General features: G+C 41.8%; 1 pseudogene; it reads right to left on the bottom strand.

Moving 5' to 3' along the window:
* Nucleotides 1–967: 967 nt before the first annotated feature.
* LOC118612042 lies at nt 968–13714 on the bottom strand (annotated as a pseudogene).
* Between the last annotated feature and the right edge of the window lie 280 nt (nt 13715–13994).

The following is a 13994-nucleotide window of genomic DNA, read 5'->3' as shown; positions in this document are numbered from 1 at the left end:
TTAATTGCCAGCCAGAGTTTTTGCTCTGAATTTTGGTCTTACTCCTCCTGAGGCTCTATTGGTGCTAAGATTTTCCCTTTAAATTTTCAGTTATTTTCCAAGCCTGAACTCAGTTTCTGGCACCGTTAGCTAAGAAGATCATTGTTTTTCCCACTGCAGTTCAGCAGCTATAGTCATGGAAATTGGGCAGAGCCATGGGCTGGATAGCCATAAATTCGAACTTTTTAACTTTTTCCAGTTGCAGTTATTTTAAGAGAGTATTAAATTGTTTATTGATCACATATCATAATTTATGATACACAAGCTTCATTCCCATCTATAGTTTTATCTGGTACAGTAATTCAATTTAGAGATATTGCGTAGCATGTGCCAACAATCATTAGTGACCAAATAAACCCCGTGACTCCGCTTGGGTGACCCTTTTAATGGTGGACTCCAGGTCATACAGGAACTGTCAATTCATCTACACCAAAGGCTCTGAAGACAATGGCTTCTGCGCCCAAGCTGGTTGTAAATAAATTTCAAATGGAACCTGATATCATCCTGAAGGGATTCTAATTTCACACTTTTGGGGTAATTTACCAACATGACTTCAGAGTAGACTAACTTTACACAGCACATTAAAAAAAGGACACATTTATTCACCGTCATGATCAGACTATTACATTTAGCAGTTGACGGTGTGGGTGCAAAAAATTTTGCATTAAAACTTGTGTTGGAATGCTTTACATTTTCCACAGAAAAGAAAAATGACCTGTTATACAATTAGCCCCAAATGTGGTCTGGAATTTTTTTGCCCATACACATGAGTATTGTCTAAAGCGTGTCTTTTTTTCCTTTTTTTTTTGTACCGGCTAAACTCTGCCACCACTGTGCTTGGCTGAGTTCAAAAATCCATTGAAACCTGTGGCTTCCCTGTCACTTCTCTGGCTCTTCTCTCCTGTTAAACTTTGCTTCCTGGCAGTAATTAAAGCCTCCTGCCATGGCCATAGCTATTCTACTGCTGGAACTGTGATAGCCACCGTGGTTTCGTGGTTTGGCAAAAGTATTGGCTTCTAATACCACAGAGGCCAGAGCTTATGCCTCCAAAACTTCCTCTTTTCACGGATCCAAAATTTTAAGATTGATTGTTGCAACTGCCAAAATCACTACAGCTTCCTCCGCTTCTAAATTGCTTCCATTGTTACCAAACCATTATCGCCACCCCCACTGCCATTTCATCCTCCTCCACCACAGCTGCCACCAAAGCCACCTCGACCTTTGAAGTTTCCTTCACAGCCAAAGTCGTCATTCCTCCCAAAACCACCTTCACAACCCCTCAGAATTTTCCAGAGCTGCTTTGACTTCTTTGGCTGGATGAAGCACTGGCTGTCTCTAGCTTAGATAGGCTTTCCTTCCTTCACAGCATGGCATTTCTGAATGACAGTCTTGTCTGCAGAGTCACGGCCATCAAAGTTCACAAAAGCAAAGGCTCTCTTCTTGCCCCTGCCTCAGTCAGTCATGATTTCAGTCACTTCCATTTTCCCATACTGTTCAAAATAATCTCTCAGGTTCTTCAGCATCTTTTTTAAAACCACCGCCAGAGATCTCTGTCACAGCTAAGTGGGCACCAGGTCTTTGAGGATCTTCTCTAGAGACAGCCGCCTTTGGTTCCACAGCTCTCCCATCCACCTCCTGTGGCCTCGCCGCCATGGCCGCCTCCGCCTCCGCCACAGTGGCACATGCGACAGACCCAAAGTCTCTACAGCACTTGGTGTTTGGACTTCTTGTCACCATGCAGTCCGTGAGCATTCTCCATTGCTCAGAATGGCTCCTCGGACTCACCTTGGTTGTTTCCAAGCTCAAACTTTGGACAAAATGCTTCTGCCACTGTTAGGGGTCTTGGGGAGTGGGGCGGGGTGGAGGAATTTTGACTTAGACATGACGACCCAGGGAGGCGAGACTTGAACCACACGTCCACCCACAGAAAGCTCCAGTTGCAGTTTTTAAAAATAAAATGTTCCCTTTGTTTTTGCTTGTGTTTGGATACTTTCTAAGACCTTGTAATCATCCTAATTTAAACTTTACCCAATATTTTTATAGTTTCTATCTGTGAGGGTTTCATAATCATTTTATTTCTTCACCATTACTGGAAGTTGACCCACATCTTTATAAAAATATTTAAAATAAATTATAAACATCCTGCTATTTCACAGCTAAATAGTCCATGGGAAGCCTGAAAAAATGAGAACATTTCTTAAAGTATTCACCATAACATCATATTTAACAAAATTAATAATAATTAATTCTAATATCTTTTAATATCTGGTTCACATTCAGATTTCCTCATTTGTCCCTAAAATGTCTTTTATAGTTTGTTTTTTGAACCAGAATGCCAATAGGTCCACAGACTCTTATTATATCTTCTAAATCTCTTTTACTTTCCCCCAACTTCTTTTTTAAATGACATATAGTCATTAAACAAAAGGGAAAAAAAAGGTTAGCTTTTCTGTGGAGTACCCCTTATTCCGAATTTGTCTTGTGTTATTAGTTCTTTTATCTCTTGTATTTCCTATAAACTTGATGCTAGAGCTAAAGACTATTAGAATCAAGTTAAACATTCTTGGCAAAATATATCCCTGGCAATGCTGTGTACTTCACGATTCATATTATTGGGGTGCACATAGTGTCTGGTTACTCAGCTGTTGGATGGATTAGTGGGTTCAGGTGGTTTTCAGTCTCCTTCTTTCCAGATTCTTTTTTAGGAGATTAGTTGATGGGCAAATTTGGGGATCCCTATCCTACTTAGATTCAATGTATTTATGTTAGAATCATATTTCTACCCTCCAACTCTTAATTTATATTATCATCAAAATGATCCTTAATTTTTTTTTTCTGGCTCTGACAGAATCTACAAAATTAAACAAACATCTGAATTGAAATAAGTGCTCTCAGTCAGTTATCTAAGAGGTATATCTATACATTGCCAAGTGTATAGATATATATCTGTCTTCTTTGTGGCTATGCTTGTATGTCTCTGCCATCTAAAAAAGTAGTCATCATGCTGATAATTTACCATTTATTTTTTTATTTCATTAAACAGTTACAGTGAAAAATTCAAGACAATTAAAATACCCATTTAGAACTGGAGTTACTGATATTGATTCTGTTGGCCTAGTATTCATTATGTGTTGAATTCTTGCATCACAGAAAACTTCTTTTTCACAGTATTCAGCTAAAGTCAGAGTCTATATATATTAGATTACATCAACTTGATTGAATTTTCTTTTACATATCTCAACTGGCAGTCATTTCCATGGGCAAAATAAAGACCTCTGAATTATCTTCTTATTTGATTAGGACACGCTTATTTTTTTAACCTCTTTCTCTCTCTTTTCTAAATAAAGATTTAGTCATGTTAATTAGAACTGGTAGTCCCTACAGCCAAATTTTAAATCAAACCAACAGTCTCATTTTTTGAAATAGCAGTGGACATTTGTAGAGAGAAATCTTCCTTTATTACCGTTCACTACAGTGGAAGGAAGCAGAGCGATTACTATTGCAGAGTAATTTAATACTGTTTTATTGACATGGTCTTTCATCTAAGTAAGGAGTTCTGGGATTCATAAGGATGTTCATTTTTTGTGAAATACTATCCCATTTAAATACATTAATTCACAACCTATAGTTATAAAAGCGTAAATGAATAAAGATGAACTAAAATCTGAGTAGAGAATAAATGTAAGAATCAATTAACTTGCATCCTTGGCAAAAAATTATTATGTGTACTGTTACCTTTAATAATTAGATATACTTTTTCTATTTTTTATTTGAGCTGTTGTTCCTTTTTATTTCAGGCACTTGACATGTTAGAGTAGAGAAGAGGAATTAAAACTTGATTAATGGTCCCAAATAATTTAGAGTTTAAATCATTCAGATAAAATAAATTGTATAAATGGATGCTTCTTGTTTTTAAGTAGTGGGTGGCTCTTTTAGCAATTATTTGGTGTTTAAATTACAGTTTACTTTCTTTGCCCAGTAAGTTTCCCAGAGTAATGGCGTCGTGGGCATTTTAGAGAACTTACCCAGAAGGAAATTTTTAATGTAATGCTTTCTGGGTAAAAGAGCCATAAGAACATAAACTCTTCTCATAATTCTTTCTTTTAATAGCAACTATTATTTCTGACAAATGGAAGTGAAAATTAAATCACAGAGAAATGAAAGAATTGGCTTTTAAAACCAGTCTTTAATTCAATCGAATATTCATTTTGTTCTTCATACCTGAGAAGTCCTTTATTCCTCCAGATCAGGGATTTGTGTTATGTTTTCTATATGTATGTATTGGGCATATATTTGTGTGTCTGTATTTCCACATGCATGGAATAAATTTGCTCCATGGCATTAATAACATTAAGAAAGTTACATTCATTTAAGTTTTTGGTTTTGCAATAAAATTTGACACAGGCCCCATTTAACCACAATTTTTTCAATCCTCAGAATCATATTTTTCTATCCAGCCTCTGAGCTCCCAACATTAGAAGGAAGTAAATCTCAGATTCAATTTGAGAGCTCCACTCGAACACTTTCCTGGCTACCTGCAGTGGCTCATTCAGATGCAAGGTGGAGAGGCAGCCCTGTTGACTATGGCTAATTCCACCTTGACCTACTGTCCACTACCAGATGGGCATTTAGGATTTTTTCCCTCTCCTTCCAGCTACAAGTCCTAGCTCTCAGTGGTAACAATGGAGATAGATGTTAGGAATCCCTTTCTGTTGGGTTAGGAGAGTGTCTTCCAGAGCTGTCCTATTTTTTCAAGACTCCCAAGCTATCCTTTAGATTTCACACCACCTGTGGTGGATTATTTTTATGGTGACTGTGATATCATGATTTTTGTGATTTATAATAAAAAGTAGATATTAGGTCATCATTCCCATTTTTGGACCGGCACTGAAATCCTTGGAATTTCCTAAGTGATCAAAGGTGTCTTTTGCTATGTTAATGAGCAACCTTTGGACTGAGCCTAAGAATGGGGGCTGGTTGCTGAGAGAGTTGACCATTTGATTGGTGGTTTAAAGCTTTCAGTTGCACCCCACTAAATTCCATGGATGGGAGAAGGGCTGGTTATTGAGTTCAATTGCCAATGGCCAATGATCTACGTAATGAAGCCTCTATAAAACCCCAAATGGATGGGGTTTGGAGAGCTTCTGGGTTGATGGCCATGTGGAGATTTGGGGAGAGCAGCACTCCTGGAGAGAGCATGGATGCTCCCTACTCTTCTCCCTAAACCTTGCCCTAGGCATCTCTTCCATCTGGTTGTTTCTGAGTTATTTATATCCTTTTATACCTCTTTGGTGACCTAGTGATTAAAAGAGTATCATGAATTCTGTGATCTGCTCTAGCAAGTTCATTGAATGCAAAGGGGGTCATGTTGGAACTTCCAATTTGTAGCCAGTTGGTCAGAAGCATAGGCAATAATAGACGACAGGTGATTACTGTCTGAAGTAGAGGGTGGTCTTGTGGGATTGAGCCCTTTACCTGTGGAATCTGATGCTACCTCTGGTAGACAGTGTCAGAATTGAGTAGAATTTAAGACATCCAGCTGGTGTGCTGGAGAATTGCTTGGGCGTATATGGGGAGACCACCCTCCCCTGCACTGGAATTTGGTCGAGAACCCCTGTGGGTACTGTGAAGTGTCTGCCAAGACACATCCCTCTTCCTCACAAGCAAAAAGGAGTAATTCTGCTTCTTAGAGGTTGGTCAATGTCTAAAATATACCGCTGCTGTTTCAGAGCAAAGAAAGGATCTTTTTTTACTTTTCTAGAGATTTAAATCCATGCTGCCTGGTCCTGGTGTCTGCATGTTGCTGGCTGACCAAGAAACACGCCCAAGTGGCCGGATACAGGGTCCAGTCCCACCACTCAGCAGCTAGTCCTGAGTATTCTCCAAAGGTGCAGCAGAGCCAGGACCATTCTCTCAAAGTCATTTCGCTCCAATGTGAGAAGCTTTAATACATGTTAAGGAACATGATGCTCAGAAAGATTCTGAGGAATCTGGAGAGCGTTCCCATCTTGCAATATCATGTGTTTTCTCCAACCATGTCATGCTTTTATTTTTTTTAAAGCAAATCTGGCTTGATGTTAACTCATCAGGGTTGCCATGAAATTCAGTCTTGGTCATTTGGGGCTCAATTTTTCCTATTTCCCCAGAATGATACATGATTGACAGAAGGTACTTCAGCTAGAGTACGTTTCTTCAATCTCAACACTACTGACACTTTGGATCGGACAGTTCTCAGTTGTGAAGACTGTCTCATGCACTGTCGGGCGTTTAGCATTGTCCTCTCACTCTACTCACTAGATGCCAGCAACAGCATCTGGGTGCTTATCTGAGAAAAGCAGCACTGTTACCCTGCCACCACTCTTCCCCCCTTCAAATGGAACGACTAAGATGTCTCCAGGCATTGTCAAGTATCCCCCTGAATGCTAATCACCCCTGGTTGAGAACCGCTGGTCTAGAGCAATTGGGAAGAGGCCTAGTTTCAGTCCTGTGTTTCCATGGCTGCTACTAGCCTGCCTTTGTCTCTGACAATGCCTTCTCATCATTGTCTGAAAGCTTGTGCCTCCACGTCCCCTTTTCTGAGTCATGAAGATCTTCGCCGAGGCTCCAGGCTGCAGTACTTACTGCCTAGACTCTTGAGGGACCCACATGATGATCCTCCTCAGAGTTATCATAACCTCCAGGGGTGCCGTGTACACAGAGCAGAGGCCTTCCTGGGGGACTCTGTTCTCCACTGCTTGGGGATCCAGCTTCTTCCTGGTTCAGATCCTTTTCAGTCGCCTTCATTTTTACAGATAAAAATCGTAGAAAGTCTTGTTCAACGCTGTTATGAAATTGGTTTTGAGAACGAGTCTCAATTATCTGGGAAAAGTGGAACCACACTTTGGGGATGCAAAGCCCTCGTTTTCTTGTCAATACAGAGTATAGGGGAAATGTCATTTGTCTGTCCTCTCTCTCTTGCTCATTTTTTGTTGGTGTTACCATTCTCTGATATGTCTTCCTTCCTGTATTCCCTCTCCTTTCCTTCTCAACTCATTGTCATTCCTCTGTCTTTCCTTTTTGTTTCTTCTCCAAAGAAAGCAGATCTAGATTTTTGAGAAGGCATGAGAACCTTATTTATGCTACATCTCTGTTGATTTAGAGGGGGCAGAGGTTGGGAGTTATATCCTTCCTCCCAGGAGGAAATAAAATTTGTAAGTGTTTGGATGGACCCCAAAACCATTTATTGTAAAGTACAAAAGATAATTGAAATGTTTACAATACCAGTACAATAGTCTGCTTCTTCTTTTTTTCCCTTCAAATTTATGTTGTTTCTATTCTTCAGCTTATAGCAAATATATATTGCCTGAACTTTGAAGTCGAGACCTCTGGCTTATCTCCACAGGGGAGGAGCAGGCTGTGGAAAGCACTACATACTTCAGTGGAAATATTTTGCAGTGGGAAGGGGTAGGCTATTATCATTTCTTAGAACATTAAAAAACAAAAAACAACAAAAAACAACAACAAAAAAACCTTTTCAGTCAAAGTGAAGGCTGGGGAAGGATTGAGAGTCATCCATAAAGTGAAATGGAAAAATTCCTGGCAGAGTCCCCAAGGCTGGAAAATCACTAATTTCCCTTTTCCTTATCCACAAAAGGTCAGGAAGCTCATTCAATCTCTGGATGATACAGTGATCATACTCTCAGACATTTCTCAAATCTGACTAACTTCCAGGTCACCGTTTTTGCACTGGTCTCGAACTTTCCCCAGACCAATGCCCAGGCCTCTGGGCGCTGTTGACAGGACACACAGGCCTGCCTCTGACTCTGTCCTCCCCTCTCTGCAGTCACTGAGGGGCTCCTGTTTGCTCCGAGTGTACATTTCCCCAAGAACATGCCCTGGAGATGAATTCACTTTTCTAGGTCGGGTAAGGAAGATTTTGGGCTCTGAGCCAGGCTCTACCCTAAACTTGGCAAATGTTCAGCCATTAGAAATGGTCTGCCTCAGGGGAGTTGCTTCACAGCTCACCTTCCACAGTCCTTGCTTTTCGGTCAGGACATTTGGATCCCTCTGAGGTAGCGACCTGGCACACCTCCCAGGAAGGTCCTAGATATTTCTACCTGACTGTGACATCTGCTCTGCGTGACTCCAAATATTTGGATCTGGCTTCATTGGCATCTCTAACCTTCTCACCACCCTGATCAGTGCTAGAAGGTAACCGAAGGGCAGTTTGATGTCTGTCCCCAAAGGTTATTCTTATAGTTGTCTAGACACATGTTAATTGATGCTAAGCAGACTGCCAACACTGTGACCTAATTTGCACCCAAGTTTATAAGCCAATAGTGTCCCAGATGATGTTGCTACATGGAATAGCGTTAATAAAATATTTTACTTTTTTTAGAGCATTTTCGGTTCAAAGCAGAATGGTGTGGGAAGCACACAGAGCTGCCCCATATACTCCCTGCCTCACACACGCACAGCCGCCCCCAGCATCAGCGTCTCTCTCCAGCGTGGGACATTTGTTATAATTGATGAACCTGCATTGACACATCATCACCAGCCAGAGTCCGTTCTGTACATTAGGGCGGAATAGCATGTTAATTCAATTCATATTATACTTAAACATGCAAAGAAAATATAGCTACCTAAAATTCTTTTAGTAAAATATCCTAGACGTATTGGAATAAAGGTATAAATGATAATATAACACATATCACCAAAGCTAAGAAATGGAAGCTCCCCCTCTCCCTGGCCCATGCCCTTGGCCCCAATGCATTGTTTTCTCTGCCCTCATCAGTAAACACTTATTCTGAATTTGTACTTTATCATTCTATGTAATTCTTTATATTTTTACTTCATATTTAAAGAGTGTGAGAGGCGGTCAACCATAGAAGTTAACAGCGTAGACTCTGAAATCAATCCTGGGGCCCCCTTTATTAGCTAAAGTTTAGCCAGAGAAAGTTATTTAACTTCTGTATATATACCTCAACTTTCCTATGTGTAAAACGCAGATAATAATCATACCAATAATCATACCATTTTCAGGTTGTGAAGAGTAACTCATAGTATATATAAAATCTTAGAACACTGCCTAGTGCTTAGGAAGCTCCATATAAAATGCTTGCAGTTCTTATTACCACCAACCAGTAATTTTGTATGTTTTTAAACTATACGTAAATGATATGCTATGTATCTGCATCTTTTTGCAACTTTCATTTTTTGCTTGATATTACGTGACCAAATGTTCATCTCTGTCAATATATATCACTTTCTTTTATGGTATCTCATTGTGTGATTTTACCCCAATTTGTTTATCTGTTCTCCTATTGAAGGACATTTGCGTCATTCTCAGTTTTTATGAATGTTTTTGTATGTGTCTCCTTACATTCAGGAGTAAGAGCTTCTCTAAGGCTAATGTGTAACAATATAATTTCTGGATCTTAAATTTTGTTTGTTTATTAAATAATCGAATAATTTTTTTTTTTTTTTTTTTTTTTTTTACAATTCAGCCTTATTAACCCACCTGTCCCCCAAAACACATTAATCTCTATATAGGGGAGAAACTTAAGTTTTCTGATTAAGAATAACCTTGGCCCTTCAGTTTCAATGGTCTATTTTGGGTGACTCGTATCTTAAGGTGGAGGCTAAGTTCATATTTCACCTCCTTCTGCTATTCCTTGCCAAGGTGGCCTCTGGCTTTATAAGACTCATCAGGTTTAATAATCTCACAGCAGTGGGGGTGGGAGGTGAGGAGGGCCGGACCCTTCACCTTCCCGTGGAAGCTTGCTGCCCGCCCACCTTCCCGGGGTCTGCCACTCACTACTGAAGACTGGTCCTGATGGTTTCTACTGGTCTTGAAACTGCCATATAATGAAGCTATTTCATCTTATTCCTCTGCTGTCTCCCCAGCACTTCCAATATCTGCGGTCCCTGCCCCGCAGTCAAGACAAACAGAGACTTACTGTCCTTAGTAGGAGCTGGACAGGCCGTGGGGGAGTCGGGAACGCTGCCTCCAGCTCTTATAACCTGCGCGTCTCCTTCCAGGGCTATTGCAATCCTGTTTCTGCACTAAGCCAGCTGTGGCTGTGCACTCGGTGTCTCCTGGGCTTCCCTCTGCCCGGCACACAAGCTAGGTCCCGGTTGGTGTACCGTTTCCTCCCCCGATGTTCTCTGGCTTCTTCTAACAACCCGGATGCTTCTGTTACGCCTCCTTTTGGAGTTCTACCCCAGGAGAGGGGAAGTGTGAATGCTTGGATTCGATTTCTCAACTATCTCCCTTTCTTTCATTCAAGACATCCGTGGGGACCAGAAAGGCCATGATTTCCCTCCCTTTCCTCTTTGGAAAGGACTTCCTGTACGGCCTGCCTGCCCGAGGTGCGTTTGCCTCGTCCTCTTCCCTTTAGCCAACAGCAGCTGGCAGGGTGCAGGCAGGCAGGCCGAATGCACAAAGATGAGAGTCACAACACTGAACTTGCTGCGCGGATGCCAGCATCCAGCGTTTAACAAGTGTGACTGTCCTGCTGACGACAGCAGGGCAGGAAATTTAAACCTGAGTTCTGACGGGAGATCAGAGTACGTCGGTGGTGCAGTTCTTACTCTTTGCGAGGCAGACGGAAACTGGATTTGAAAGAGAACTTACTGGGGCCAGAAATCTGGGTATGTGTGTTACATAGCACAGTGTCAGAGCCTCCCCGAGGCAGTGGGACAGTGGCGTCGTCAGCTCAGGGGTGGCAGGTAAAGGAAGCCAAATGCAATGGCAAGGCCAAAGGCACAGGTCCTGTCATCCGTGTGACCAGCAGGGCGGGTGTGCCTTCATGACCCCCCGTTGTCCCTTAGGCTGTGTATGAGGATGGCTGATGCCGATTCAGTCAAAACTGTTATATTATCTGTTCAAATGATTTATATGCCCCTCAGAATGAGATATTTAAAAAAATATATATATATTTTTGCCTTGTAATAGTAGGTTTAAAGAATTAAGGGACAGGGAGAAGTTAAGGTGACCACTTCAGATGGTCATTCCCTTGCTCATAAAAGAACCCTAAAACCTTGCCAATATTATCACTATTGGCTAGTTAGTTTAAGCCATTGCTGGATTTCAGGGGCGCCTGGAGTAAGGACTGTCTCCCCTCTCCTCCTTACCCTTATATGGCTGCTCTCACAGAGCACCGATGGATTAATTTGAGTCTGGTAAATGAGAAGGACATTCAAAATATTCCGCAGCAGAAGCAATTTCACTGGAAGAGAGCAGAGAGCTTATTTAGGAAGCTCTTTGGTTTTTGTGAAAATCCTCTCTTTAGATATTAGTTATGGGAAGAGGAGTTAGAATATAACATTCAGGATTGAAAGAGTCTAGTTCCTTGCAGAAAAGGCGCAGGTTAATTAAAGATTCAGCATTCTTGCCCCTGAGCGCAGGATGGTGTTAGCTAACCAGTGGCAATTTCACAGATTGGGCGTAATGATTTGATGATAAGCCATCCGGGGCTTTTACCAGCGATGAGATGGCAGAAGAGGGGAAATAAAGTTAGCTGGAAAGGAAAGAAACAAAGGCTGACTGTCTCTGGGACACATTTTAACTCCTTCTCACGCTCAGATTTCATGAATTTCTGGAAATGGGCAAATGCTGATAAGAGTGAAAGGTCTTATCCAAAGCTTTATTCAATGTACATATGTAAATATGTATAATACAGTGGGATGTAACTAAAAATACATGTTTGAAAAATTTTAGAGGGCAGGAAAAAGAAAAAAAGGGGAAAACATCATCAAGGGCAAAAAGAAAAATAGTGGAACAGTAGCTCTAAATCCAAACATTACACACACACACACACACACACACACACACACGCATACACACACACACACACTCACAAACACGCGGTGTTGTTTCTTGCGTTCATTTGGCAGGTAGTTTTGGCCATGTTTCTTAACCTGTTAGTGTTCTCCTTCCGTATTTATGAGGCCAAATTCATGTTGCTGACTGTGTATCTCACTGGGGGCTTGGAGGGTTAATGGACTCTTACACTGGTCCAGAGTGTCAGCCTTCCAAAGTACAGAACCAAACTCCATTTTCCCTACGAGACCACAATAAAACCACTCGAGGAAAGAGCAGAGAAGGCACGCTGTGTTCCCCTTCCCTGCTTCACCCACGACATTAAGCTTTGATACCGCAGTTCCTGTCGTCAGCCTTAACTCTCTTCTGACTTTGAAGAATTAAATTGAATTTTGGAATTGGGACCAAGGTGTGTTCTATTAGGTGGTGTCGACAGCTTCTCGTTACATGGAGACCAGAGAATGTAGCAGCCAGTCTGGCAGGGCGCAGGCCAGAAGAAGAAAGAAGAGCATTCTGGAATCTGAGACAGGAATGCCTTCCTCGGAATGCACAGTATGCAGAAACAAGGTGGGACCCGAGAGCAATATTGCACAGAAAAACGCGGTTCTCCGGCGATAAATCCGAATGTTTATAATAGGCATCGGTTGGCGTAAGAAAAATGCCTTTTATAAAGGAGAAGTTGCTTATAATTTCCCATTGTTTTGCTATGAGTTCCCTGCTGGTCCTTTATCAGTTTTCTTTTCCCGGGTCTGGAAGGTTCAGGGCTGGTTGTTTTCAGTGGGCAGCTTGACTCCTCACTGTGATACTGAAGGGCCGTAGTTACTGCCAGCAGACTCTTTCTGAGGAAGAGCTGCATAATTTTCAAGAGGACCTAAAATAATTTAGCTCAGCAAAATGCCATTACTATCGGCCACCTCAAAAAAGGGCTGCCGAGCCGGCAACAATTCACCTTCCTCTTTTAACAGCTACCATTTAAATTGCATTTGAACAACAAAAACAAATACACTTTCATTATATGTCTGTGACCTTCAGTACAGCTTCAGAGTTCCAGAGGAAAATACTGCATTGCACCAATCCTGGGTTTGCAGACACTCTCTGTTGGCCTGTGGCTGGCAGAGGAGGGGCCGAGCAAAGGCAGTCTGTTTTCAGCTCAAGTCAGAAGCTCCCTGAGCTCCAGAACATAATGAGAAAAGTGCGCTCAGCTTGCTTGGGGGCATGGGAGGCTGGGGAGAGAAGGCTAGGTACACAGGTACTAATTAAATCAGGTTTGGTTATCTTCATTTTCTCTTTAAAAAAATTATTGGAAGCTTCTCAGGCAATACATTTTCTCCAAGTAGTCAGACATTTTCTGGTTTCTTAGAAAATTTGTAAAAAAGATCCAAGGTGCCAGATATATCTGGCCATTCCCACGGGCCTTGCTTAATCATAGCAGATGAACGTTCCGTGTCTTGGCCGGAGAAAGGCTCACTGCAAGCTGAGCAAAATTTGGTGAAACATTTATGAGATAATGATGTTTATGTATGCATTCTCCATGTCTTTATTGACCATTCCTACCATATTCTAGACAGTGGAAATGCCTACAAACAAGACCCACATCATCAACTGTAACAGCTGCTCCTCAATCCTCACCAAATTGCGGTTCTCCCGGGTGTCTCGAAGGCCACACACTCTCCCCTTTTCCTGCTCCCCAGAGCCCTGGGCTGGCTCCCACGCAGTGTTGTAGTTTGTCCAGTGCTGTTTCCTGCCACTTTTCTTTAGATTTTTTTTGCTGCCAAATTCTGTTTGTTGAGGAATGGAGCATACATCTCTTTTGCTAAAACTGATTTCTGACTTAAGTGCTATTTTTCTCACCATTTTGCGGATGGCGACCATGAGATCGAGAGACTGCCCCCCCCCCAAAGGTCATTCGGCTAATGAGTAAGGGTCTGACTCAGGCCTGTGGATTCCCACTGGGATCTTTAACCACTGTACTTCCTGACTCCAGGTGGTCGAATGATAGGCTCACTTTGGCTTGGGGAGAGTGGTCTCCAACCAGCAACTGCTAGAACGGCTTACACACGCCTCAGAAGCCCACTAGGGATGGCTTATTTTACTTTTTGATTGCCCTTATGGAAAGACTCCCCTCAGTCTTTTGATGGTAGTAATTTAGGCT

The sequence above is a fragment of the Rousettus aegyptiacus genome, unplaced genomic scaffold (assembly GCF_014176215.1).
Source record: "Rousettus aegyptiacus isolate mRouAeg1 unplaced genomic scaffold, mRouAeg1.p scaffold_m13_p_15, whole genome shotgun sequence".
Taxonomy (NCBI): domain Eukaryota; kingdom Metazoa; phylum Chordata; class Mammalia; order Chiroptera; family Pteropodidae; genus Rousettus; species Rousettus aegyptiacus.
The sequence above is the reverse complement of the archived record's forward strand: the minus strand, read 5'-3'. Positions and strand labels throughout refer to the sequence as shown.